The 23,127-nt window shown below is 48.3% G+C and overlaps 1 protein-coding gene and 1 non-coding gene across 3 annotated transcripts in view; one reads left to right on the top strand and one right to left on the bottom strand.

Moving 5' to 3' along the window:
- The window catches only part of TROAP (trophinin associated protein), a 530,766-nt gene that overhangs the window by 162,365 nt on the left and 345,274 nt on the right, over window positions 1-23,127 (bottom strand). The gene's annotated exons all lie outside the window — the stretch shown is intronic.
- On the top strand, window positions 16,779-16,940 carry LOC138448159 (U1 spliceosomal RNA). The gene has a single exon (XR_011260012.1). It is a non-coding gene; the product is annotated as a U1 spliceosomal RNA (small nuclear RNA).

Genomic DNA, 23,127 nt, shown 5'->3' with positions numbered 1-23,127 from the left:
TGCATCCTCTCCCAAGTACCCTAAGAAAGCAAAGTGGAATGTGGCCTGTGAAAAAGCATTTCAGTGGCTGAAAGATGCCCTCTTTAAAGCTTGCGGGCATAGGTAGCACTGATCAGAGAAGACAAGTACTTAAGTGCACATGCTTGGGCAATACAGTGGATACTGCAGTGTGTCAGTACGGCTGCGTGTCTGGGCCAGCAAAGTGGGATTTGTGGACACAGGCGAGGTGCAACGACAATGAACTTAGCAGCCTGCGGTCTGGGACATGGTGGCTAGCAGGAGTCTAGCAGTTAAATGACCATAAAATGTCCACCCGTAGCAATATCCGTTGCCTGAAGCCCCAAGAACAATAACACTATTATTGGCCTGCAGTGATACAGCTGGCTAAGGGGGAAACCGATAACAAGTTAAGCCGTCAAAGTCTCTAGAACGGAAACCAGAAGTGCTGGTACCGTAGGGCCATAATCTTAAGATAAAGGCGCCACATAAGGGTGGGTGGGGGTCAGAACTGATGGCAGGAAAAAGCAACAAGGCGAAAGGCAAACAGACTATTATGGAAGCCTTCGCAAAGGGCCCAGAGAGCCCTGCGATTGATACAAACAAAAATAACGAAAAGGGACAGACTAAGGTCCAGAACGAAGCTGCAGATCATAGTAACCAGCAGATCCTAAACGTCATTGCTGCATCACAGGCCACCATACAATCCAAGATTGATGAAGTCAGGATAGATGTAGGCCTATTACGGCAAGATGTCTGTGGGCTGGCGGAATACACAGGCAAGCGGGAAACGGGTGTAAGAGAATACTACGGAGAGTAAGCAAATGTCCAAAGAGGTCGACATTCTACGGCAAAAGATGAGGCTACTGGAGGAGAGAGCGGAAGATGCCGAGTGATGGGCGCGGCGTAACATTAGGATTGTGGGCCTACCGGAGCGAATGGATGGGTCCGACCCCACCAATTACATAGAGAACCTACTGCTGCAAGATCTGGGTGCTGGAAACCCGACTCAGGGGTTCACTATAGAGCACGCACACCGCTCCCTGGAAAGGAAGCCGCCACCTGGAGCTCCACCAAGGCCTATAATAGCGAAGGCCCTCAATTATAAGGATAGACAGAAGATCCTAGCATTCTCCAGGAATGGGGGCGACATACAGAGGGCCTCTGCAAAGCTGGCTATATACCTGGACTACACCTTTCAGGTACAAAAAAAAGCTGTGCACAATTTATTGCTACGAAAGTGAGACTGAAAAAAGCTGGTCTTCAATATATGTGAATTTACCCTGCCAAGTTAAAGATCCTCCATAATGCAAAGGTTTTGTTCTTTGAGACGCCATCTGAAGCACAAGACTGGATGGATAATGCAAAGATCTCGCCACTCGCTGAGTGATCACAGGAGGGAGCGATGACCAGAAAGCCCGGCTGCTGCTACGGGAAGTCTTGAACGACGAACACTTAAACGCTAGAGGATTTGCCAAGGCGGACCGATGTGGAATAAAACTCATAAAAGCGATAATTCTGTAGCCAGAAGGTGTGGCTTATTGCGGGAGCAACATGAACCAGACACAAGAAAGGAGCCTGCCTACTACCTCACAAACTGTTTTACAGGGTATGCTATTGTACCCTCACGTTGGACACCAGGAGCCCCGAATTTCGACGGAGTTCGAGGAGCTGAAGCGGGATAAATCTAAGCATGCACGGCATTGCTTGACAGTTCCAGTTTGGTAAAGTTTTGGTATTTGTTGGTGGTGGGGGGTTGTTGGGGTACGGGGGGTTGGAAGAAAGGGGAAGCCTGTCAAAATAGGTAACAATCTACACACAATCCCGGTTGGATATGAGGGCAGTCCAAAGGTCCCAACAGAACTCTGGGAATTGGCGCACAATGGCTGAAGGGGTGAGAATTATGACCTGGAATGTCCGGGGTCTCAATAACTATGTCAAACGTCATAGGATGTTTACGTATTTAAGAAGGCATTGAGTTGGGATTGAGCTACTACAGAAAACGCACTTGAATGCACATAAACATAAAAAACTTGCTGGTGCATAAGGTGGGGGTTACACATAGTCCTAATATGGGTAAACCCTGCTATCCCATTTAAAGTACTAAACCCTAAAATCCCCGATTAAGGTAGGATGGCTATACTGCATGGCATGTTAGAGAACCGGGAATAATGCATATTAAACACTTACGTGCCCAATCATGATGCCACTGTTTTTTTTAGGTCATTGTGTGAGAGGCTAGGCCAAGGTTGTCGAACATGCGCCCCGCCAAGCCATTTTATGTGGCCCGCGAGGCTGTATGTTGGACAACTCTTGAGTAAAAAAAAAAATTAAACATTTTTTTTTTTTAAATGTGCCTGTGCGCAAAACTAACTTCCTCTGGTGACCCCATGGGGTCAACAGAGGTAGTTACAGTCAGCCATGAAGTGTTTATTTATGCAATGTTTGTCGGATATCAGACAAACATTGCATAAATAAATACATTTGTCAAGAACATCTTAGGACTTGCTGGAGGAAGGAGACTAATTTGTATCACGGCATAGTGAGGCTTACCTTCGGAATACCATTCATTTTCAGTGAGCGCGGGTCCATACAATTGCCCAGTACTCCCACAAACTATGAACAATGGGATTAATATAGTAGCAATTACTTTGCATTTAAATATTCCATTTCAGGCAAGTCGGACCCACCATGCAAGAGAGGAACGGGCTCCAGCCCAGACATGCCCGTTCCTCTCTTGCATGGTGGGTCCGAGGGGCAAAAGGCGAGCCAAGATGAAGGGAGGAGGTGGTGAGGTGAGGAGAAGAGAGTGCTGGCCCGAGAGAAGGATTATGCGGACAGGTGCTGTGCAGGAGTTCCTCTCGGCATGGGCAGCACATTGGATTCCTGAACCCCTGATTAGCCGTGGGCCGCTGCTCAGAGGGCCATTGGGCAGAGTTACTTTCAAGGTTTGTCATCTTTGGACATATGTTTAGCAGGGGTTGCGGCGACACAGCCTGTCCGCCCCAAAAATCATTCTTTTGAATTGCGAATGTCACCAAAGATGAACCTTTATCAGCTGAGAAACTTAACATTTGCAGTGCTTTTTTTTCCTCGTCTCGAGACAAAGAAGAACAGCGGGAGATCAGTTACGGTTACCTCTAAGCACAGTGCGGATTGATGAAAATGTCTAAGCATTATACCAAGTACATTGGACATTATAGATGTGGCCAGTGGGGTATCAAAGCATGGCGAATACCACATGTACAGCACAATATGTTACCCTAGTAGTGCCCCAATATCACACTGCAACCTGCAAATGGACCTCAGTGGACCACCTGCCAAGATTTCTGGAAGTTGCTTATGATCTTGATCTGTGATCTATGATATGATCTGATATGATAGGTTATTTATAACGCGCTTAATACCCATGCAGCAGTGATCCCAATCATAAAAGTGAGGTGGAACCCCGGAAGTGCACTGCAAGTGCTGTTTGTCTGGAAGTCGTGCTGGCGAGCTACTTGCTGCTGCTACCTGCGCCGTTTTGAATCTTGGACCTGTGAAGGAGCCTATGCTCAAGAGGAAGCAGCACATACTTTGTAGCGGTGAAACGGACTGCTTCTACGAGAGTAAATATTTACGTCTTTTTGTTACGACTCATTTAACTTTGTGGACTCATTTCTATGGATTCTTCTCTATGACTTAAGGACAATACATACTGTTGTTTGTATCCCAAACTAAAAGCATCAGGAATACGTAAGTGATTACTTGTGGGTTTACTTACGTTTGTCTTCTCCTTCCCTCACGCAGAACCACCGCGTGCGTGGCACGCCCCCTGCCTCCCGTCGCCGTACTCGCCGTCTTCTCAGCATTGCATACAACACCCCCCGGAAGTGCACTGCAAGTGCTGTTTGGCTGTTAGGCTGCGCGGCGAGGGCAGGGGGTGACAATTTCGAGATCTTTTGTGATTGATGCTGTGTCTTTTGTCAATTTAATGCGCACATTAACTGATGAAATATCTGAACACCGAGTTGTGTAAGTGAGTTGATTGTACCACATGTAATGGTCAAGGTGTTTTTTCAGTCATAAGTAGTAGTTTCCGCTCACTTTCGTAACCCTTTAGTAACCTCTCCTTCAACGCCAGTTTCAGTATGCTAAATGGATTGCGTAGCGGACGGAAACTAATAGAGCCGCAAACCAAAATACCTCCCTACCCTGCTAGTCAGGATACTTCAGTATACATTGAGGATTTACCGGCTCCATCTGTAACCATGCTAACTGATGAAGAGGGGGTAAGAGGTAGTACTCCCACGGATCAGAAAATAATGGTATTAAAAGGAAATGGGTATCGTTCCCAAATATGTTACTGCCATGATTCACTGTGCTGAGAAGGAGGTTGATATTTCAGCAGTGAACATTAAATATAAGCCAAAGGATTTGAACAATAGTGTTCCAATCGATATCCCTAAATCTGACTCATCTCAGGTGAATGATATTGGTATGTACAGTGCTACTAATATTTCTCATTAAGAGGAAACTGTTGACTGCTCAATGATGGGCCCCACAATTGAAGCCGAGTTAAGCAAGCGTACACGTCTCTCCCTAGGACCATCTACCCCAGTTAATCAGAAATTGGTTGGGAGAGAAGATGTCTTTATGATGAGTAACCATGTTTCAAAAAAGGTTAATAATGCTCCTAAAAGTAATCTTGGACCCTCAAACGGTGAAGGAACAAGTTACTTACCTGTAACTATTGTTCTCCAGCATGGGTCTGGCATGGATTCAAATGCTCATGAATATTCCCCGTCGTCAGGCTGGGAATCCTCGGTATAGAAAAAAAAAAATCAGTATCTTTTCTGATCTGTCTTTCTTAGTAGTAACCAATCACTGGTCTCTGGGTCATACTGCCCCAAGCCAATGACTGCCCTCTCCCTAAGCCCCGCCTCCGGCAGCCATCCTCAGATTTGGTAGCACGTAAAGTGGCAGTATGACCAAGTGAAGAGCCGCAGAGGGGTAGGCGGGAGGGTTCGCATGTGAATCCATGCCAGACCCATGCTGGAGAACAACAGTTACAGGTAAGTAACTTGTTCCTTCTCCGGCATGGGGTCTGGCATGGATTCACATGCTCATGAATAAGAGAATACATAGCAGTACACACATGCACAACCACGGGAGGTGGCAACAGGCTCAACATTAAGCAATACAACAACTCAACATTAAGCAACTCTTACCTCCTCACCAGGCTCACCTTAGGCGAACAGGTTGCGCAGCACTGCTTGGCCGACCCTGGACTCCTCCCTGGGGTCCCGATCGACGCAGTAGAATCTTGTGAAGGTGTGCGTCGACCTCCACGTCGCAGCCCTGCAGATGTCCACAGGGGCACACCAGACAGGAACGCTGTGGTAGCAGCGATCGCTCTGGTCGAATGGGCTCTCGAACGGCCGGGCAGCTGGTCGGTTTGCCAACCGGTGACAGTACATGATGCAGCCGGAGAGCCATCTGGAAATGGAAGTCTTCGAGAGAGCCTTCCCTTGATTCACAGTCCCAAAGTTCACAAACAGTTGTGACGTCTTCCGAAAACTCTTCGTGCGGTCCACATAGAACTTCAGCGCTCTAGCTACATCCAGCGAGTGCAAAGTCCTATCAGCCGGCGACGAAGGCGACCGGAAGAAAACTGGCAACACCAAGGGCTCGTTGAGGTGGAAGTCCGACGGCATCCTGGGCATAAAGGATGGGTGTGTCCTCACACCACCCTAGTGTCATGAAAAGTCAAGTATGGAGGCTTGCAAGATAGGGCCTGGATCTCTCCCACTCGTCGTGCGGAGGTGATGGCCACGAGGAAAGCGGTCTTCCACGACAGGAACTTCAAAGGCGCTGAATGCATAGGCTCAAATGGGGCCCCCCCATGAGCTTGGTCAGCACCACATTAAGCTCCCACGCCGGGGCAGGAGCCTTCACCGGCGGGAATGATCGGAATAGTCCCTTCATGAATTCTTTCACCAGGCGATGAGACCACAAGGACGCCCGTCCCATCGTCCTGGTATATCGGGAGATTGCAGCCAGATGTATTTTGATGGAGGCGTGAGCCAGTCCAGCTTTGGCCAGCGACAGTAGGTACGGCAGTACTTGAGTGGCCGTAATCCACAGAGGGTTAATCTTCTGTGCACGGCACCAGACAGAGAACCTCTTCCATTTATGTCCGTAGCACTTGAGGACACCCTGGCCTTTGCAAGAACCTCTCTGCAGTCGGCCGGGATGTCGTACCCTCCAAACTCTAGTGCTGCAGGAGCCAGGCCTGCAAGTTCAGCGACTCCGGGTTGTGGTGAAGAATGGTGCCTCCTTCTCTGGAGAGAAGGTCTGCGTCCGTCGGCAGCTTGACTGGTGGGGACGTTGACAAGTCCAGAAGGTCTGGGAACCAGATCTGCCTCGGCCACGCCAGTGCGACAAGGATCCTCCTGCACCGGGACCTCTTGAGCTGGTTGATGAGCCGGAGCAGCAATGGCAGTGGAGGGAACGCATAAAGAAATAGGCCGTCCCAGGGGAACGAGAAAGCATCGCCCATGCTCCTCGGCTGGGGGAACCTGCTGGCGAACCTCTGGCACTTGGAATTCGTCGCCGTCGCGAAGAGATCGATTTGGGGTTCGCCCCATCGTCGGAAGAGTCGATCCACTTGATCCTGGCGTAGTTCCCACTCGTGGCACGAGCGCAGCTCCCTGCTGAGTGAGTCGGCGATCGTGTTTTTTATTCCCGCCAGATGAAGAGGCACTAGAAACATCCCTTGGACGACGGCCCAATGCCACAGATCCCGGGCTTCCTTGGATAGGGCCAGGGACCTGGTTCCGCCCTGCTTCCGGATGTCGAACATCGTGGTGGTGACGGTGAAGATCTTCACCACCTTGCCCTTGAGGGACGGAAGAAAGGACCTGAGGGCCCAGAACACCGCGCCGAGCTCCAAGATGTTGATGTGGAGAGACTTCTCCTCCGGGAGCCAAAGGCCTCTCGCGTGAAGATCTCCGGAGTGTGCTCCCCAACCTTCCAGCGAGGCGTCCGTCGTCACAGTCACCTGGTGAGCTGTGGTCTGAAAGTCCGTGCCCGCCGACAGATGGGCGCGGGTACTCCACCACCGGATCGCCTGACGGAAAGTCTCATTGAGGGATCCTGTCCTCGAAGCTGCCCGTCGACTGGATCCAGCGGGCGTCGAGGAACTCCTGTAAGGGTCTTATCCGAAGCCTGCAAATGCCCACCAGTTAAACGCAGGAGTACATCATCCCGAGGAGGGACTTGATAGATCTTTCCCTGGCCATGTCCGTGGCCAGCAACGCTGCACCTTGCCCAGAATGGTCCTGGTCCTTTCCTCAGACGGCGAGGCCAGCCGCGCCACTGTGTCGAGCTTGGCTCCCAGAAACAGGGCGACTTGCGACAAAACCAGGTGGGATTTTGGAAAGTTGATGGAGAATCCCAGGTCTGTGAGCAGCTGGACGGTCTTCGCAGTGTGCTCCACGGCGAGCTCCCTTGTCCTTGCCCGGATGAGCCAGTCGTCCAGGTAGGGGTAGACATGGATCCCCTGTAGGTGCAGCCGCGCCGCCACAGGTGCGAGGCACTTGGTGAACACCCTGGGTGCCGACTTCAATCCCAACGGGAGGGCCTTGAACTGGTAGTGCTGCCCTTGGACCACGAACCTGAGGAACTTTCTGTGTCTTTTTAGAATGGGGATGTGGAAGTACGCATCCTCCAAGTACGACGACGACAGGAAATCGCCCTTATCCAGCTGTCCCAGCAGATGCTGGAGGGTGACCATACGGAACTTCTGTGCCTTGATGTACTTGTTCAGTCGTCGTAGGTCCAGGATGCGGCGCCATCCTCCTGTCTTTTTTACGAGGAAGTACCTTGAGTAAACTCCGGAGCCCCGAAGCCTCTTTGGGACGAGCTCAATGGCACCCTTCTTGAGCATCGCACTTACTTCCAACAGTAGTTGAGGGACGTGATTTTCCTTCCTGGCCACGGGTGGAACGCGAGGGCACTTCTTCTGAAACTCGAGGGCGTGCCCTTGGGCCAGGGCGTCCAGCACCCAACGGTCGGTGGAGATGGACTCCCACACGCTGACGAACCTCGCCTGCCGGCCTCCCACCGGGGTGCTTCGGCAGGGGCCCGACCCCACGGTCGGTTCAATCTTGTTTGGAGGCCGCCTTGCCTCCTTGACCTTGTCGACTACGACGACGGGCACCACCTGACTTGCTGCGTCCCCTGTAGGCTTCCTGGGACGAAGATCTTGCCGCTTGGCGGTAAGTGGAGGAGCCACTGCCGGATCCCTTGGAGGCACCTTGTCTGCCTCCGGAGATCCGAAAGGACAGCCGTCGTTGTTGGAGCACTCCCAGTGCCCGGGCAGTCTCTGTGTCTGTCTTGATGGCCTGAAGGGACTCATCAACCGCCTTCCCAAACAGGTTGTTCCCGTCGAAGGGCATGTCCAAAACCTTGGTTTGTACGTCCTGGTGGAAATCCGTGGCCTTGAGCCATCCTCGTCGTCTCAAGCAAACGCTGTTGCCCAACTGACGGAAACCGGTGTCGGCGATGTCCGTTGCCACCGTGATGGCGTGGTCCGAAGCAATCTCACCCTCCTGTAGGATTTCAAGGGCCTCAGCCCTTTTAGCGTCCGGAAGGAAGTCTAACAGAGGGGCGATTTTGAACCACAACTCCCTGTCGTAGCGGGCTACGATAGCCAAGGCGTTGGCCGCCTTGATAGTCGTCGCTGCGGATGAGATGATCCGTCCCACCGTGTCCAACTTCCTGCCCTCACCGTCTGGCGGGGAAATTGATGTCGAGGCCGATGCCATCCCCAGCTTTCTTCTTTGCCACCGCCGAGACGACCGAATCCGGGGTAGGTTGTGCCAGAAGGCACAAGGGGGCAGCGTCGGGGACCCGGTACGTCTTCTCGTACCGGTCCCTCTTTGCCGGCGCTGTGGCAGGGTTCTTGAGGAGGGCGAGCCCCTCATCCCAGATGTCATCAAGAAGCGGTACGGCGAGGACAGTCTTCCTTTTAGCCTCGCGCCGTTGGTATAGGAACCCTTCTTTCTTCTGGGCAGAGTTGGAAAAGCTCCGATGCCCTGGAAATCATGGCATGAAAGGATCCAATCTCGTCAGGCGGGGACGCCCGAGCAGGGGGTGACGGGGGACACAACCCGTCGTCACCTCCGTCGTCATCTGTACCTGTCGTAGCCGTGTCCGTGCCTGTATCATCCCCGTGGGTAGTACACCGGGGGGAAGGCAGAGCAGGCCGCAGAGGTGCGAGAGGTGGCGTAGGATGCGTCGTCCTCCTCTTATGCGGTGGACTCACCGAAGGTCCTGGCTCCGGTTCCCCCCGTCGGGTCTGGCTCAGGTAGCTCTGTCGGGGGAAGGGGCAACCTTGTCCTTATCCGAGCATAAGGACTGAATCGCTGACAAAATGGCCGCCGAGGTGTCCTGCGGCGCCGGAAACGACGGGCGCGAGGGCTCTTGAGGAGCCGTGTCGGCGACACCGTCGCTCTCGTCGTCGCCCTCGTCGGGGTCCCTCCCGATGGGCTGGGCCTCTTCCACGACTTCGATGAGCTCTTCTTTAGAGGTCGTGTCCGTATCCACGATGGCCACCAGCCCCTCCCCCACCTTTTCCAACAAGGACTTCGTGGGGGTCTTCTCAATGAGCCTGAAAGACTACTCTATCAGCGGTGGCTGGGAGACTCTGGGTCCTGATGGCGCCTCCACTGGTGTAGCCTCCACAGGCTGAGCCAGGGCCGCGGCGACATCCTCAATCGAGGTCTTAGCAGGGTGAATTAAGGCCATCGTCACCTTCTGGACGCCTGGGGCCTTCACCTTGGGGGAGGGTCCGAGCCTCGCTCCCCCTCTGCCGGAATCTTCGAGATCGACCGGGGCCTCTCCAGAAGCTTCGCCGGGTTCTCGGACTTCCTCTTACCCGAGCCAGAGCGTTGGCTCGTGGTTGATGGCGCCGGGGAGGATGCGCCCTGCCTGGCAGCCAAGGAGCCCGACCGTTCGGCACTCCCGGTGCCCGCGGACTCGCAGTGCTTAGCCTTTTGTTGGGCCCCCGCCGGGGCACCCTCACAGGACTTAGAAGACCGCTCGGACTTCTTTTTCTTCTTCTTGCCTGACGGGCTATTCCCTTCCAGCCAGTTGGCGAGACGGAGGTGGCGATCCTTCATGGTCTGCTCCGACATGTTCCCACAAAACGCGCAGTCCTTCTCCTTGTGCGTCTTGTCCTCATGGAGACAGTAGAGGCATAACGAATGCTCGCCCTCCTTGAAAACATTCTGAAGCCGGCATCCAGGGCGGGTCCTGAACAGCTTCCCGGGCGTGGAGCTTCCTTTCTCCTGGGCCATGTCAGGGGTAGGCCTCGGAACTTCTGGAATCCTCCAAAAGCGTAACTCGACGAAATCTTCACCCTTGAGGGGCCAAGAAAACTCCGAAACGGATCCCCGTTGATCGGATGTAGAAACGGTGGAGCTTGAGGCTCTATTTAACCGAAAAATGAGAAAAATCTCCTGAAAAAAGCACGAAAACGCAGCAAAAGCTCGAGAGCTACAGCACGAGGACTCCCAACACTTGAACGTGCAGTAAAAATCTGAGGATGGCTGCCGGAGGCGGGGCTTAGGGAGAGGGCAGTCATTGGCTGGGGGCAGTATGACCCAGAGACCAGTGATTGGTTACTACTAAGAAAGACAGATCAGAAACGAAACGGATACTGCTTTTTTTCTATACCGAGGATTCCCGGCCTGACGACTGGGAATATTCATGAGCATGTGAATCCATGCCAGACCCCATGCTGGAGAAAAGGTTAAATTGACATGGGAAATGGATCTCGAGTCTAATGATTCCCTCAGTAAACCCATGGTGAGTTCACCAAAAGCGATCAAACCGCACTTAATGATAGAATGAATCTGGACATTCAAGAATTTCAGTCTAGTTTGAATGAAAAAGACAAGGAAGCTTCTAATAACGAAGCACGCTCTGAGAGCATTTCTCTCGATGTACCATCACTAAGCCCCGATTTTCCAGTTCTTGCGAGAATTCTCAATTTACTGGATAAGGGCCATGGGCGTTCACATTATGAAATTGGAATCATGAGGGAAGCAATCACTGAACTATCAAACAAAACTAATAGAATTCAAGGCCTGTTGTTCACATGTGATGCTGTGGCTGCTCTTTCTGAAAGGCAATCTAAAAAGGAAGGATATGGTGGTTAGTGCCATACAATTTGATGGCATTTTCAACATACCTATGCAGAAAAAGCGCTCCTTTGCGGGTGTATTGAACCCCAGAACATACAATTCGATACACACACAGACGGACGTCATGATGGACGTCATGTGCAAAGTATTGACCACTGTTCAAAAAAATCGAGCATCACTTGGACAAAATGCAAAAAGATATATCGCTGGTCCAAACTTTGGAGATTCTCTCCACTAACTTTGGTTGAAGCTACAGATAAATTACATAGTCCGGATAGTCCCTCTCAATTGACGGATTTGATTGTGGTCTTAACCCGTAGAGAAAAAGAGTATGAATGTAAATGCCAATGAAAAAAGGAATGGGGGCAAGAATGATTGCCAAAATAATCGGCCACCAAGTCTTGACCGCCCTGCTATCATGATGGGGGGAATGCAAATGTGTCTCTCTCAGTTCTATCCCATGAGTCACAAACTAACTACTTCGATCAAAGGGAAAAGAAAAGATACTGAACTAATGGCTACTAATTCAGAGCCTGGAGATAAAGGAGTACATAAAATAACTTCTGATGAGCCATGGATGTTGGGAGTCTTGGGTAGGGACCCGCTACGGTCTAAGGAATATGTGAAGGACCCACATGCCGATACTGGGATTAGGACACTGTTGCCAAAAGCTGAGATCCCTAAAGGAAATAATAACATGACATCTATGGGAATGGCTGCACCCATTGTGACTGGTACCTAAGGTAGTTCTAATATCAGCCAGAATATGGTCAATAACGGGTTTGAATCTATCCAAGATCAGCCCTATATACTGGGATGGGAAAGTGATCCAAGTACTAATGTAAAACTAAACTTAAATCGCTCCTCCCTGTTAAAAGCTTTCCATACAATACCTTGTTTAAGAACAATAGGTTCAGATGACATTGATTGGGTAAGACTAGCCAATAGATACAACAATAGGATGACATGTGGCTTCTATTCCAGATTAATTATGAAACTAGTTTGGGAACAGAAAGAATTTTGTGTATATTGGATTGACCCCATTCCTGATCCATTCTGATTCTGAGGCAAGAATCTTTCTTGACAAGCCTACTGCTCCTACAGTAAAGGTGGACCAGAACAGGTTGCACACACAGCCACCACAAATCACTGAAGATTTGGTCAAGCAGATAATAGCGATGGCTGCCGCTCTATCTGGTTTAAATACCCTACCACTAGCAATGCCTGTGACCACGTCGACTGTGCCACCCTAGCCCTAGACAACAAAAAATTATTTGAATGTCTGTCATGGAACAGCTGTGGGCTCACAAATTTTAACAGGTGGTGGGGATCCATTGATGTATGTGAATTCCCTGCTATAATTCTACTCCAAGAAACCATGCATGTTTCCCCTCTGTCTGTGGAAGGATATGAATGTTATTCGCAACCTGCAAACAAAGGGGTAAAGGGTAGACCCTCGGGTGGGCTAGCTATTCTTGTAAATAATGCCTGTAAATTTTTAACGAAGCTTGTCTACAAGGATGCAAGCGTAATAGCTATAGAATTAACACCTGTATCACCATGTGATAAACCCCTAATCATGTGTATTTACTGGAACAGATCTACAGTCATGTTTAACGATATTACTGACATTTTGGATTCAATATTAGAAGGTGTATACACACGACATGATGAGGTTGGAGTGGTGGTGGGGGTGATTTTAACTCCTCTTGTCTATCTCACAAAAAAGGCCCTGGACAACAAACCCCTATAGCTTCCAGTTCGGTCAAGAATGGGAAAAAATGGGTGGAGTTCTTCCTCAACTGGGATATTCAGGTAATCCCCACTGGATAGATGGATGCCTCACATACATGGTCAAGGGGAGGTCTGCATTCACACATTGACCACTTCTTCAAATCCTCAACTCTGTCTCTTTTCCGACTTTGTTAACATCAAGAACTTGGGATTTGGTGACCATAATGCTATCTCTATCAAATTAAAATTAGATGGTTGGGACTTCATTCCAATCCAGTCTCTAAAACTGGTACAAAATGATCGAATGGGTCTATCGGTTAGATGGAACCCATCCATATGTCATCAGCTAACTCATCAACTTAAATTCGACTCTGGAATCAACTTAATACTGTCTGATTCTTTTCATGATCCTGTATGTGTAGATCAAATCATCTCTAAGAAGATCGAATATCATCTTCTAGAAATGTCAAAGCACAGAAAACCTGCACTGGATATAAAACGACATTTACACACATTTAATATTGAAATTTTCAAACTAAAGAAGATCAATAACTATAAGGTACGACAACCTTCTAGGTTATCTCTTGAACCGCTACAATATTATTTTCTAAAAAAGATCATCCTTGCGACATATAAAACATCTGGTAACAATCTAAAAACACAACTTTATTTGAAAGATAACCAGAATATGATGTACCATATTTTGAAAAGTGACACACGGAAAATATGGTCCATATTAATATTTATAAATGGCACTAAAGAAGGGTTGAAAGAAAATGGTATATCAGCTAATCAGTGGGTCAATTACTTTATGTTGAAATATGATCTACCGGATCATTTCCAAAACAATCCCAAAATTGTTTTCCAAAATATAATACCGACCCGCTCCCCTTGGAGCCTAGAAGACATATCGCGGGCAATAATGAAATTAAATCCTCCTAGTGCTATGGGACCTGATGGTATTCCTGCTTGCCTCTATAGATCGGATATTCAATTGTGGGCAGTAATCTTGAAAAATAAATTTGATGCAGTATTACTCTCGAGCCGTCCCGAGATCATGGTGCTCCGCAATTGTAATCCCAATATATAAAAAAGGTCCCATTGATGACCCTGGGAATTTTAGAACAATTGCTTTAACTGATGCATCTTGCAAGGTCTTCTGCCAATTAATTCTTGAAGAACTTCAAGATTTTATGAAAAAAAATGCCATTCTTTTCAAATTCCAGACAGGTTTTCGTCGCCAAATGGGATGTTCTCTCAATGCTACACTGATTGCACATATACAATGGAACTCTAAACATAAATCAAGAGCTGCCATATAGACAGCTCCCGTATGGTTGAGCTCAGCTTTTGATACTGTGCTAAGGGAATATTTGTGGGCGAAGATGAAGGAGATGGGCTTCCTGAAACATCTGATAGCGCTAATCAGCCTACTTCACACTGGCACTACATACAGAGTGCGCCTAAACAAGGAAGGCATGTTAACTGATAAAATTCCATCCAAAGTTGGGCTGAAACAGGGTTGTATACTGGGAGCTGTGCTGTTCAATTTGTATATATGTGACAGAGGAATGTTGGGTGAATGAAATTATCCATCCTATTACAATTGGCCGGACTAAATTGAACTATATTGGATTTGCAGATGACATTCTCATCTTTGATAAAACACCATTTGGTCTGCAGCATAAACTCAATGCTTTCATCTGTTATGCTAATGCTCATAATCTGAGAATTAATCATACTAAAGGATGGCCAAAAAAAAGAGTTGCTCATACAAATGGATTATGGAAGGCACACGGGTCGCTATAACCCAAGAAATCAAATATTTGGGGTATCCTCAATCGGATTCTTTGTCAAAGGCTTGGTGGAAAGGTAAAATTGAAGAGAAAATCAAACCATTAGTCTCTCAAATGAGACTAATCACGGCTAAATACTGTGGATTCTCTCTCTTGCCTGTCCTTCAATTTTACCTCCTAAAAGTTGAACCATCGATTCTCTATATATTAGATATGTGTATATACGAAATAGATGACATCTTAGATATCTTACAAGGAGGAATTTGGAAAAGAGTATTAGGGCTTCCTGCATCCGTTCCAAATGACATACTTCGTCATGAACTAGGTATTCTACCTTTATCTGCTAAAGTTAACTGGCGGCTACTGAATAATTATGCAAAAATACTGGATCCTCCCTGTAACTCTCTACGAAGACTTGAGCAAACATCTCAATATAGGCTGTATGAGATCTCTAACAAAATATGCTGGAAAAAGGAATTTTGAAGGATGATCTAATATTATGCCTACCTAGATGTAAATTAAAATTACATTTATATTATTGGAGTTGCCAGGCAGATAGAATTGGATATCGATCCTATTATGAGTTTGCCCAGTTTAGAAGAAAATGGGGTGATAGATCAAGATATATCATGCAATTTCCATCCGCATCTGGTCGTAACTTCTACCTACGATATAAACTGAATCTTATACACACACAAATGAACAGTTGGTCCAATGGGGTATACGGTATAAAGAATCTACAAACGGCTCCTGCCGTTTTTGTAAAGATGTGACAATTCTCGAGACCCTTAAACATTTAGTTATATATTGTGAATACTATGAGGATCTGCGACAGTCTAGGTTTGGGAAATATATGTTTTCTTATTCTATCTTGTCCCGAGAAGCGTTATGGCAGAGATGTATGTGGGGCGAAAGTACTAAGCTCACCTTAAGATTAATCTTGATTTTAGCGAATATTGACTCCAAGTTGAAGGAAATGAATGAATTATGAGGAGGCTTATGTATTAAGATGTCTAAGAAAATCATGAATGTATTGTTCAATTCAAATGTTTTTACTTAATTTATGATTTGCATTTTTTAGACTAAGATTTGTGTAAAGTAAATGTTTTAGATTTTGCTTATATCAAACATGTTTTTGTAAAGGTTTCTAACCAAATACAATAAAAAAATAAATACATTTTTTTTAAAAAAAGTGAAACCGGCAAGCCCAACAGGTATAACTAATTTTCACTCTTTTGGTAGCGCAGTCTGAGGGCAGCCTATACCCTTCAGGAGAGGTGTGAGCTGATACAGTTGCAACACAAAAAACAATAGTACTATGTTTCCAAAATACTTTAGTTCTCGTCTTTCGGATCTCAGCAGAGCCAGGCTTTTCAGCATCAGACCAGAAGCATGGGGGCCTTTGCGCTGGGCTGGGGTCAAGTCGGAGAGCAGCAGCGATGGGCCCCAATGATGCAGTTTTGTTTGGCACTGGTGCTGATTTGCGGGTAGAAAACACTGGGAACAATAGGCCGTGCTAAGTGGATGGCATTGGAAGACTCCGTGACCTCTGGGCCCGGACAAGGGAATACTTGCCTTTGGCGCTGTGCAGGCTCGGCTGACAACACGGCATATGGTTACGGCAAAGATGTCAGAGCTTCAGCGTTGTCATTGAGCAGAACTCTGAGATTCAGGGGTGGTGGAGCGTCGAGGTCCAGGAGGATTATGATGGTGTCAATGGGGCCAGCGCTGAGCAGCTCCGCTCAGGAGGGCCATGGGCCCGTGTGGGGCCGACAAGCCAGTGGGCAGACTGCAACAGGCCTGCTCGAGCCATCCTGCTATTTATACAAATCTTGGGCCGAGCAGGGCCTGATGGGAGAAGGGAACTGCGCTACAATCTGAACTTCTGCTAGGCTCTGCCTGCTGGAGCTTCCCCCAACACGCGGGACAGGCAGCTCTGCAGTTGTTCAGAGCTTCCGGGGGTGTGGGGGATTGGGGCTGGGTCAGGGCCTGCCTTCTCACCCTCGCTTAGCGGGGCTTCCCAGAACTGACCCAATCCCTGCCCTCTTGCATGCAACTCATACTTAGCTGGCAGGGGAGAATCTGATCTTAAGGGCAGATCTCCCAGGGTGAGGCTTACCCATTGCACATCGGATTTGCTGACCCCTGCTATTTTCCCAAATGCGGGGTACACAACTGCATTATTTCTGGTAGTGGGGGACTGCGTTCGCGCTCTCCCCCTGATTTATTGGTGAAAGAAAAGGTAAAGTGTGCACTAGGCCTGCTAGGTTGCATACTTTAAGATTGTGCTCACATTGCGTTTCTTCAATTAGGTTCACCTTTGGGTGATCGCTTTTCTACATTTTATCTGTTGAATTGAATTATGCTTCTTTCATCACCACAGAAGTAATGTGTATTACAGAGATAAGCTGCCATATGTATTGGGCACACTGTACATGCTCAGGCAGCATCAATCATGCTTTGTACAGGACAATGCTGGCCTAAATTGGGAACAGCCAGCATAGCATGTTGCTACAGGGGCATATTTTGGGTACAACCAGCATGACAATGTGTTACATCAGTGACAGTGCTGTTTTACACTGTGGACACATTGATCATTAAAATGTGTTGTGTTGTAAAATGTTCTTTTTTGCTGTTGGTGAAATGGAATTTTCATGTTCTCCTTTAGAACCGATTGTAAACCTATGGCTTTTTGGTCACCTTTTCTGCTGTAAAATGCACCATTTCAACCACATATTTGAAAAAAGATTCTTGGTGTGGGATCCCCCCCCCTCCCAAACGCTCCCTAAAACCTTGTAGCTCCCTCGCAGCGCTCGGTCGCCCCCACTATTTCAGAAAAATATTAACTTAGACACTGAAAGAAATCAAAAGCAACTGACCTTTGATCACTGCCCATGACACCAAAAGCTATCTTTGGGACTGCATGGCTATCACTGCCTGTGATGCTATTGTGTCAAAGGTCACACAATATCGCTTTTTAATATACTGCTTTGGGATGAGGTGGACTTTTGGCTCGCCGGCCCACTGGGTGACAAAAAGTTTATGCTTCGGCCCCACATTCAAAAAGGTTGGACAAGCCTGGGCTAGGCTCTTACAGAGTTGGAGTCATGATATGGGGCGGAGACTTCAATTGCACCCTAAATCCCACAATGGATAGGTCTGACGCAAAGCACAAAATACCAGCCCCTCCGGCCAAGGTGTCACGACTCGCTCCCTTCGCTCCCGTTCCCGCCACTTGGGGGCATGTTTTGGGGCTTATTCCTTGCTGGACATTTCCTCCGAACCTAATGCCACAGTGCTGTAATGAATTGGGAGCGCTAAATCCCTATTTTCCAAACTACTTCCCTTCCGGATCCATTCCAGGTTTTTGGCAGCCAGCATGCTTCTTTAACCAAATGACTGTGCTTCCCAGAATGCCTGGCCCACTGCTCCACCTCCACCCTTGCAGGACAAGGTTGGGTGGAGGATAGGCAACACCTGTGGCTGCAGGTGCAGCAGTCAGCACACCTGAGGCGTGTGCTCGTTAAACAGCTTTAAAAGCCTCAGTCTCACTTCAGTCCAGCGCTGGTCATCGTTTGCAGTGTTCCTGTTTTTGACTAGTCCCTGGTCCCTTGCCTTTGTACCTACTTCCTTGTTCCTGTTCTCTTGTTTCCTCCACCCTGAATTTCGGATTCATGCGCTAATTGATTTCTGCTCCCTTGATTTCCCTTTTTGTCTTCCCCTGTTTGCAGGCAGCAATTCTCAGTGCTTTCCCCTTTTAGATGCAGCCCAGTTTGTCTGTGTTCTATATTTCTTTGACTCTGTCCTTTGCTGCTGTTACCCATTTGCCTTAGCCTTCCTCTTAGTTTAGTTTCCTGTCTTTTCCTTGGAGGGGTAGGGAGAAGTTTGCATAGGTTATTTCGTTTTTCCCTGCTCCTGATCCTTACTTTCTAGAGGATCCATTCCATGTTTTCCATTTCACTTCTGCATCCATTTCCCATTTGATCATTAGGTGTGGTGTGCGGTGGTAGCTAGCTCCTGTGTGAATGCTTATGTTTTCCCCACTAATTTGTAATCCCTATTCCAACTTAGGTATTTAGTTTTCTGCAGCGGATCACGCTCTGCTGCCTTCCAGTCTCCGCCCTTGCCCTGCCGGGCTCTCCACCTTGCAGCGGATCTCACTCTGCTGCCTTCCTGCCTCCGCCCTTGCCCTGCGGGCTCTCCACATAGCAGCGGATCACGCTCTGCTGCCTTCCAGTCTCCGCCCTTGCCCTGCCGGGCTCTCTACATTGCAGCGGATCTCGCTCTGCTGATTCCCAGCCTCAGCCCTTGTCCTCTGGGCTCCCTGCCCGGCAGCCTGCCTCATCCCGGCTGCCTTCAGTCCTTGTCCTCTGGACCTCCCTACTTCTCCCATTGCTGTTATAGCCTTTTCTGGGTCCCAGATTCATCAACAGGATTCGTGGGCTAGCTGACATTCAAGAGGTGTATCTCGTCCTCGTGAGTACAGTTCTTAAGTTCCCTTATGTAATACCATCAAGAGTGTTAGTACACAGATCCTGTCATTGCTGGCCCTCCACGTGGGTTTAGCGCTGTCAGTACCTGTAACAGCAATTGGGGGTAAGGTGCTTGCCGACTTTCCTCGCGGTCAGGTGCTTACCCCACATCCCTTTTCATATATTGGTTTTGATGTCACACTCTATTTGCACTCCTGGGTTCTAGCATACCTGAGTCGTTGTTCCTGGGTGCACATTTCCCTTGCCATATTTGCTGCCTTTGTACTCGCCTGACTAATCCTGACAGTATGACCAGCCCAAAATTCCCATTGAATATGGCAAGTTTAAGAAAGAAAGGCAGCAAGGCCTCTAACAAGTTTGTACAGAAAGCTTCCCCTACATTTACCTGTGACAATCAAATCACTAGTCCTGACTCCAATGAACTCCTTGTCACGAATGGGCATTTACGTGCAAAGTATTTTTCCCATAGGATGGCACATCCTACATGGCCTGCTCCTAGTTCTATCTTTGGTTTTGATCCCGATTCTATGTCAGCACAAGCCTTAGCCGCAGAAAACAACACACTGTTAGACTTATTATACGAGAGTACCTCTGTTGTTGAACCCCATGATTCCAGTTGTGCTTCACCTCAGATAGAACAGTTTCATGATACCAACATAAAGAACGGAGGGATTTCTTGCATAACTTCTGTTTTCTACCCTCAGTCTAACGCATACTCTGTTGCACAGGTACAGACTGTAGTCCCTAATGCCAAGAGGTCTAAAGTCAATAGTTTGTTTAAGGGAAACACAGACCAAGTTGGAAAGACAAACTATAAATCACAGAACCTGCAAGCAGTAGAGGACAATGTACAATCGATGCATATTCAGATTGCTAGTGCAGGATCCAGTCCTGATGCCACTATGCTTCCCCCTGTGCCTACTGATAGTGATGTACAGTTAATGCAGGGCATGCTAAGAGCTAAACTTGAGGAGTTAAGACAAAAACTCATTTCTGCACAAGAGGAAAATAAAACCTTACACTCTTTACTGAATACACCTCAGACTTTATCTGTTGATGTGGAGGAAGTGAACACTGTTCAGCCCCTGAGTGTAGAGACTTTGGTAAACCATGATATTTGTCGATATGTTAGATCTATTGGGAGTGAAGGTCTTTCGTCTAGCACAGCGCTTAATCTAGGCACGGGTTCTAACAATTGTTCTGCTGTTTATCAGGGATTGCAGTTAGCCGAAGAGTTACAAGCCACTCCTTTACCAAAAATACCCTGTGTAGCAGTTTTTCATAATTCTGAGCTAGCACACATACAAGCCTCTGATTCCCAAACACAATCCACAATGGTGGCATACACAGATTCAGTCACTACCCTAGGCTTAGGCCTTGCTCTTGATACAGCTGCTGAGACTGAAGTAGATGTTAAAGCTGATGTGGAAAACAACGTTACCTCTGGGTTCACTCTTCCTTCTGCCAATTCTGATCAATACGAACAGTCAGAGACAGTACAGATTTCATGTTCTGATGAACTCATTCCACAGGATACAGAACCAAAAGACCAGCAGGCGATTCCTGAACTGTTGATTGTTAATCTGCCTCTTTCAGAAGCTAAGACAGAGGAATGGACAATTGACGAAATCCTGATTAACAGAGACTTTACTATGGTGATTCCACTGGTTGAATTTGACTTCCACAAAGAAAGAGACTCTGTGTCACCCACTAAAGAAAAGGACTGCAAGGGTACGGTTCAGTCCTTGGTTACTGGAGCCAAGGAGTCTAATGCCCTAAAGGTGCCCTCCATTCCTGAGCCACTGATGTGTCTATCAACTTCTGAGACTTCTGTGTGTCCTCCTACAACCATTGACTCTTCTATAATTCAATCCACAGCCCTGCCGTCATCTTTGGCACACCTGTCTTCAACCAATGAACCGCAGCCATGTCTGCCATTTACTCAAGAGCCAGTCCCAAAGACCTGGACATGTTTGTATCCAGCAACCGAGATTGCTCCAGCTTGCATGCCTTCAGCCTCAAGGTTTCCCCTGACCTGCCTGTCTTCAGCTACAGTGACTCATCCTGCAGATCATCCTTCAGCTTTAGAGCCTCCGGTAGTCCATCAAAAGAGCATGTCTTCAGTCCCGGAGTATACTGAGTATTTGCCTTCAGTTCATGAGACACCTGTATCCTGCATAGCCTCGCTGCCAATATCAGAGGCATACCTGTCTACATCAAAAGATTCGGCTGTGTTTTCTTCTGCGCCAGCGATTCCTCCTGAATCCCTACCATTTACAGTCGATGAACGTCTAGCCTGCCTTTCTTTTGCTTCAGGAGGAGCACCAGAATGCCTGCCTTTTCCACAAGACGATTCTTCCAACTGCTTCATTTTAGCATCAGTGCCTCCTAAAGATGCAGCATCAGAGTTTGAGACTTTTGCCAGCTCCCGCTTCAGAGTCATCAAGCTGGACCAAGTGGTGAGTCAGAACCACTCACTTGGGTGTGCACAAGGGGTGGTGCAGACCGGCGTATTACCTACAGGACTTGTGCAACAGAATTCCGCCAAGAAGCACCAGTCGGGTGCTAGTAGCCAAAGGAAGGGAATGACTGCTGCAGTTCAAGATGCGTCTGTTATTACTCCTTCTGCGAGTCTGCCTGAAATACCAAGTACTGCGTCTATCACTCCTATCAGGATGCCAAACATCCCTGCTGTGGTATCCCACGTGAAACAAGGTGGCTACACGACTGTCACCAGGAGTACCAGCCTCGTACAACCCATGGGACTTCCAGGCATCCAAGGCGTAGAATATGTGCAGTCAAACCTTAATCATTTTCAACCACAAGCCTTTTCCCAGATGGATGACAGAAAAAGATCTGAACCTCTACCTCAGCCGCCACCTTCTCTAATGGCTGAACATGAACATTTCCTGAAGCCAGCAACTTCCTCACCTCCCGCATGTCCGCTCTCGGCGGAAAGGCTAACAGAACTTCTACCATCGTCTAAGGCAAGTTGCACCAGCCTGCCTCCCTCCTCAAAGACTTACAAGGGTCCAATCCCAGTGACTGAGCTTCCTGGACCTTCCAACTCTGCTCCAGGTCCTGCAAGTTCTTTATGCCTTTCTTCGAACCATGAGTCTCTTCCTCACCAGAAGTCACCGTTTCCATCAGTATCACCTCCAAAGACAACACACTCCTATCATGGAAGCCCATCTGCCTTTGCCCACATGCCACCATTTCCATCAGTGCCACCTCCAAAGAAAAAGCACTCCCATCATGGAAAGAAGAAGTCTCGTACGGGTGGCGGGCACCCGAAGAGGGCCGTAGGAGGGGGTATACTGTCACGACTCGCTCCCTTCGCTCCCGTTCCCGCCACTTGGGGGCATGTTTTGGGGCTTATTCCTTGCTGGACATTTCCTCCGAACCTAATGCCACAGTGCTGTAATGAATTGGGAGCGCTAAATCCCTATTTTCCAAACTACTTCCCTTCCGGATCCATTCCAGGTTTTTGGCAGCCAGCATGCTTCTTTAACCAAATGACTGTGCTTCCCAGAATGCCTGGCCCACTGCTCCACCTCCACCCTTGCAGGACAAGGTTGGGTGGAGGATAGGCAACACCTGTGGCTGCAGGTGCAGCAGTCAGCACACCTGAGGCGTGTGCTCGTTAAACAGCTTTAAAAGCCTCAGTCTCACTTCAGTCCAGCGCTGGTCATCGTTTGCAGTGTTCCTGTTTTTGACTAGTCCCTGGTCCCTTGCCTTTGTACCTACTTCCTTGTTCCTGTTCTCTTGTTTCCTCCACCCTGAATTTCGGATTCATGCGCTAATTGATTTCTGCTCCCTTGATTTCCCTTTTTGTCTTCCCCTGTTTGCAGGCAGCAATTCTCAGTGCTTTCCCCTTTTAGATGCAGCCCAGTTTGTCTGTGTTCTATATTTCTT

This window comes from Ambystoma mexicanum, chromosome 3q (genome assembly GCF_040938575.1).
Source record: "Ambystoma mexicanum isolate Mex_15411 chromosome 3q, UKY_AmexF1_1, whole genome shotgun sequence".
Classification (NCBI taxonomy): Eukaryota; Metazoa; Chordata; class Amphibia; order Caudata; family Ambystomatidae; genus Ambystoma; species Ambystoma mexicanum.
This window is presented reverse-complemented; position numbering and strand designations above follow the sequence as displayed.